The sequence below is a fragment of the Formica exsecta genome, unplaced genomic scaffold, assembly GCF_003651465.1.
Source record: "Formica exsecta isolate Colony F162 unplaced genomic scaffold, ASM365146v1 scaffold194, whole genome shotgun sequence".
NCBI classification, from domain to species: Eukaryota; Metazoa; Arthropoda; class Insecta; order Hymenoptera; family Formicidae; genus Formica; species Formica exsecta.
The window spans coordinates 56,557-62,809 of NW_021849240.1; positions in this window are offsets into that span (position 1 = coordinate 56,557).

Genomic DNA, 6,253 nt, shown 5'->3' on the forward strand with positions numbered 1-6,253 from the left:
CTGAACCGCAGCACACCCGACACTTCGCTTCACTTCTCCCGTGGTCGAGGCTCGACCAAGCACGACCGGCACTCGACGGATTCGACACCGCGACACCACCGACCGCCGCTGTCAACCGCTAGCCAGCTGACAGGCACAAGCTCGACGAGTCGCGCGTGCCAAAGCACGGGTGATTGACCGGGTTAGACGCGTCAACGTGGATCAAGGTCCGCAGGAGGGAAGAGGGGGAGGAACGACCCGGTCGCACGTATACGACGGCTGAACGCACGAATCTCGAAAACGAACGGAGTACGAGAAGAAACGAACGAGCAAGCGACCGAGACCCACCACCGCGTAGCTGTATAGACGGGACGTCTAGAGACGGGCCGCAAGGTTAACCAGCCGCCGCGCGCGGATAGGGTCGATAGGGGTTTCCCCGCCGTCGCCGCGTCCACGCGCCGTCGAAAGGAAGGCCGTTGAGGCCGCTCGCTGGCGTCTCGTCTCTCGTCGCGCCTATAGCGCGGTTTTACTACTCGTTTGCTGGCAACATCGCGGCGACTACCGGTCGGTGGCACGACGTCATCGTCACGACGACAGCGATCTGTGTGACGCCCTTCGCGCGCACCACCTTTCGTGCTCTCTTTCTTTCTCTCTCTCTCTCTGTCTCGCTCCTGGAGGAGTTTCCACGCCGCGGCGTCCTCCACGTACCGCTTATCGGGTGTGCGGGCGCGCGAATGCCGCCGCGGAGAGAGCGATAAGGGATCGATCACGCCGCCACGACGGCGCTCTCGCACGGTCGTCCGCCGAACTGACGAGCCACCCTGAGAACTGCGGGCTCACCGAACTCGCGGCCATCCCCTCTCGCGCCACCAACCCCCTTTGCCTACCCTTCCTCCGTATTCTGCCCGACTATATCCTACCACGCTTCTTCCCTCCTTGCTTTCCTTGCGACTACACCCTCATTCTATCCCCCTCCCCCTCGTTATCCTAGGTACCCTTTTCCCTCGTTCGCCGCGAAGGGGCGCTTCGTTTATCCCTCCTCTATATTCCCGCTCTATCGCGATCGTCCCGTCTTTCCCTTCCTTCTTCCTTTCTACTGGGATCGAGAATCCCTCCCCGCCGACAGTGAGTAGAAAGAGGCTCGATCGGGTCCGCCGCACCACCTCACATTCTGACTTTATTCTGTCCGCACAGTGTGCTGGTATGGTACTAACGGTAAAAGAAATGTTCCGGATGAAATCTTGCAACTTTATAATTGCTTAGTAAATTAAGTAAACAATAAAACATCGATGAAAGAAACTACTTAAGCGAATGCGAAACTTGTTACGATTCGCGTACCGATGTATTAGTATGATATATTTTTTTCTTTTATTTGCGAATAAATAAGTCATATAAAAGGATGTCGTCAAGTACATATTACAAACTGCTATACTCCTCGCGCTTCAACTATGGCTCAAACGTATTATAAATTAATAAATATTTAATTTTTAATGGGCCGTTACAATTAACAAAATTTCAACTAGACAAAAGTCAAATCAGAATATGAGAAATATCAGAAAGAAGATGTCAGTATATAAAACTATCTGTAAAAACTATTTTGTTCTGTAACAAAAGAGAGAGGGAGAGAGCCTGTGATGTTTTCGTCGCGAAAGCTTAAGTAAAACGAAAAACGACGTAATAGCCTTTCTTTTGACTCTCTACAAATTTTCCTTGTTTTTTTTTGCTTTTACAACACGTAGTTATGTCGTATATTAGAATACATATTTAAAGAGAGAAAAGTAATTTAACAAGATAAAAAATATTAATTTACATATTTCTATATCGTGAAAACTGTCAATTACTCTGATCCAGAAACATTACTGTTTGAGATGTCTTTTATCGAACGATTCCTCTCGTTGGTCATTTTCATTAATACTTACGCAAGTGACACATAAAATATGTTTCTAATAAACTTGCGTAAAATTCCGTCTGTCCAGACACCTATGTGTGCAGCTTCCACTTCGCTCCGCTTGCAATTCTTACCTCGCGACAATTTAGTCTCTTCTCTCCGATGCGGGGGGGGGAAGGTTAAAGAACTGGTTCTTTGAAGTACGATTCCCGATAATTCGAAATCGCTCCCACGAGACGATATTTTCTCTCCTCTCGAATCCCATCGACGTCCTGGCGCTCTTAATCCGCGCGCTTTTTTATCTCTTTCTATCGTGATATGGACCCAAGAACCGCCCAGTAGATCGTCCCGGAATCGCTCTCGTCGCGACGATAACGGGGATCGCTACATTGAATCTTAATACAATTACCGATTGATATGGTTGGCCTCGTTCCCTCCCGTTGCGAAATCACTTGACACGAGAGCAAGTTGCGACACTTTATTTTCCTAATGGAGAGGCCTCTTAATTGGCATCTTGACAGAAAAACACATGCGACAATATTAGATGAATGAATGTACGTCGATGTCGCATTAAATTGACAAACTGAAATGTCATAAACGCTCTTTAACATCGCGTTATCTAACGGCGCGGGAGAATCAGCGAGCTTAACCTTTCGATATTATCACTTTCGCAGACCGATAACATTATTCTCCGCGGAACGTGCTAAGGTCAAGCTATTTTCGCGGTTGTAAGTTACCAATTTGGAGACTTGATAAAGTAATCCACCGGGAATCATATTTCGCGTGTCCCACGACCTGCGACATTCATTCTTTCCTTTAATCTCGATTTGACAGAAATAATTATAAGCTCGAGTTTTAATGGAAAAAAATTTCATAACGCGATGCACTCGCAAATCGCTTTAATGTTATTCAAAATGGCGCGGGCTCGCCTGTCGCGCCCCAATAAACGCCAGACTGATTTTTTCTATGTGTTGAGGCGCGATATTATCCAAACATAAAATATATTGTAGTCTCTCTCTCTCTCTCACTCTCTCCCTCTCCCTCTCTCTCTCTCTCTCTCTCTCTCTCTCTACTCTCATGTATGCGATAGCCTTGAATTGACGTTCGCGTGCATGCTCTCGACGTATCGTTACCGCCTGTCACGACGTTCTAATTTTTGTACCGTGGCAAAATGTATAGCGTACATGCTTGACAACAATAATACCTATAAATACACATAGAGCGTCCACTTTCCGTTTTCATGAATTTATTTAACGAATCTCGAGTAAAACAAGCGGCGATTCATACGCCATTAAATTCCGCGGCTCAACTGGCTTTCAATAAATACCAATATTTGCAAAAGGATCTCGATATAACATTAAAAATAAAATAAGATCTAAACATTAAAAATTTTTTTAAACTACGCGGTGATTCTGTCCCTCGATTCAACAACCTAACCGGATATTGATTATACGAAATCTTTAACGAATCCTCAAAAGGAAATCTAATAATAATATCGCATTCAATCTGCTACAAATATTTCGGGAGCGACGTGAATTCGGATATCGAAATTCGAATGTCATCTTAATACACGACCAAAGACACGTATTGATACATATTGACATGAATTAAAGACTTTTTCTTTTCTAAAGACGAAATCGAACAATAGGATTATTTGTACATATTACTCTCTTTTACAGATTGTGTTAATTAAATAAATGCATTAAATCGGTAAATATCTATGTAAAGATGCACTGCATATTTTTTTCTAAAAAAAGCGCGTGTGAGAGTTAATATTGGCCGACTGTTCGTTTACTGCATTACATCAGAGAGAGAGAGAAAGAGAGAGAGAGAGAGAGAGAGAGGGAGAGAGAGAGAAGTAATACTTAATTCTTTGCACGCATAAAATATTTCCGGAGCGTGCAAATTTTCCAAACTGCTTTTATATAAAATGCAGCTGTAGCGAAGGTGGGAATGTAGAATTGTTATTTCTTGGTTTGCCACTACAAACTGGCTTGCCAAATTAATGCGGTGCGCCGGATATAAACAGCGGAGAGAGTACAAGGCCGAGGAAAATGTTGGGCGATAATATCTGCATCGTAAAAAGGCCAGGCGTTTTATATAATGCCGAAAATATCATACGTATGCGCGAGAGCACGCACATGCACAAACGATGTAGAGTGGAAATTACAATCGATACGACGGTACCTAGAGAAAAAAATACGAGTATTATTTTTTGGTTCATCTTTCAACGGATATGGAAATTTCTATATAAGAACGGATTCTACCTTCGTTGAATGATGTATATCGACGATGCACACGCGCTTCGTTATTAATCCCGTATATAGTCGTCGCAATTTCAAAAAGCATCGCTCAATTTGTCAAACGACGACATCGACAAAAATGTTATAATGATCCCATTGTTGTTATCGCGTGACGAATACGATGGAGAGCGATCGCGGTTTACAATAAATACTAATTATAAATTCACTCGTCGAGGTTGAAAAGCCCGCTTGAACGCACGGTGACGATGGGATTATGAACTCGTGGGAATAAATAATCCCGTTTTAGTTATCGAACGCTTAATTATGTACTCATTGAGGGGAATCGGTCGTCGACGAAACAATCATCAATATTCGATGACGTACACATTGCCCGCCGATAACCGTTGAATTCCCCCCCACCCCCCTCCTCTTTCTTTATCTCGCTGAGTAAATTTACAATAAAATTTTGAAATCAGCACCAAATCGAAGAATCCGTTCCAAATCCACCCTGTGATGATGACCCTGTAATTATTCGACGAGCGAATAAACGTGCGGAGAATTAAACACAAAGTGTACCAACGGGGATGGAAAATTCGATACTACGGCCAATGCGTGCCAATATACAAATATATATATATATATATATATATATATATATATATATATATATATATATATATATATATATATATATATATATATATATATATATATATATATATATATATATATATATATATATATATATATATATATATATATATATATATATATATATATATATATATATATATATATATATATATATATATATATATATATATATATATATATATATATATATATATATATATATATATATATATATATCGAGGATATATATTGCTATTTAATTAATCGGCACAGTTAATTAACCACGCGCTCGTCCAAAAGTGTCCTCTCACGCGTGCGCACGCGCGAGCATATTTCGATCTCGACAATATCCCCAATCACACTACGGAAAATCAATTTGACGTTTGATCGTTAACATATGGCTGTCAAATATATGCGAATAAGCGCGCGCCCGCTATTGTGCGATTGCAATTAATTGGCGCCGTAATACACGTATATACACGGCTATGTATATAAGTAGACCGATAATTTACACGTGAATTGTAATTTATTTAGTTACGCGGCGGTTAATATTACTGTATTCTGTCATTCGCATTATTTTGCGAGAAAAAAAGAAATAATCTAAGCGAGCGACTCTTGTGTGACTTTGCGAAATGTGAATTTTTACATTATCGCTCACATTATCACTCGTTTCTATTCGTTTTCTCTCTACAGTTTCCTCCATCAACTTTCTGTCAGTACTCTCTTTCTTTCTCTCTCTCTTTTTGAGAGAGAGGATAGGATACGCGAAATAAATCTTGACGAACGCAAACGCCAAAGTAAAGTTGAAGCAAATGCGGGAGAGCAAAGCAAAGGTAAGAGAGTAACAAGAAGTGACGGAAACTTTAGCGACTTAACGCTGAAAAGCTTGCTTTCGAAAACAAGTAACGAGATATTTTATTATTTACACCAAGTGCTCTCTTTAATTGCTTTGTTTTGGACGTGTAATTAATGAAAAGGAACTTGGAACGAATAAACTTAAACTTATATTCTCTCGCCGGAGCTATAGTTCATTGCGCAAGAGCATCGTTTGTCATTAAGAGAAGCATTATCATTTTGAGAGAAAAAATGCAATTTAAAAAATATATTATTTAGTATTTTTAGTATTTCTAGTAAACTTTTCCCGTCTTTATTATATTATGATCCAATAACGATTCAAATTATCGCAAAGTGTATATATATCTTTAATTGTATCGTTACAAATTCGAGCTTTCGGACATTAATTGATCCAAATTATACGAAATTTTCGTACAAAACATGTCTAAAGGAGACCATATTCCATGACAATAAAGATTAGAGGATTGGCAGATAAATGCTTAATAGTATGTGTGAAGCATATTATAATTTCCAGTGTAAACATGTACGTTTCTTTCCTTCCAAAATAATAATATTTCTTGCAAAACACGTAAACACGACGCTCTTGTGCGACAGATTGTACATAGTTGACCACCAGTTCTTTTGTATCGCGTGTATATTGTTCCCAAAGGTCCTC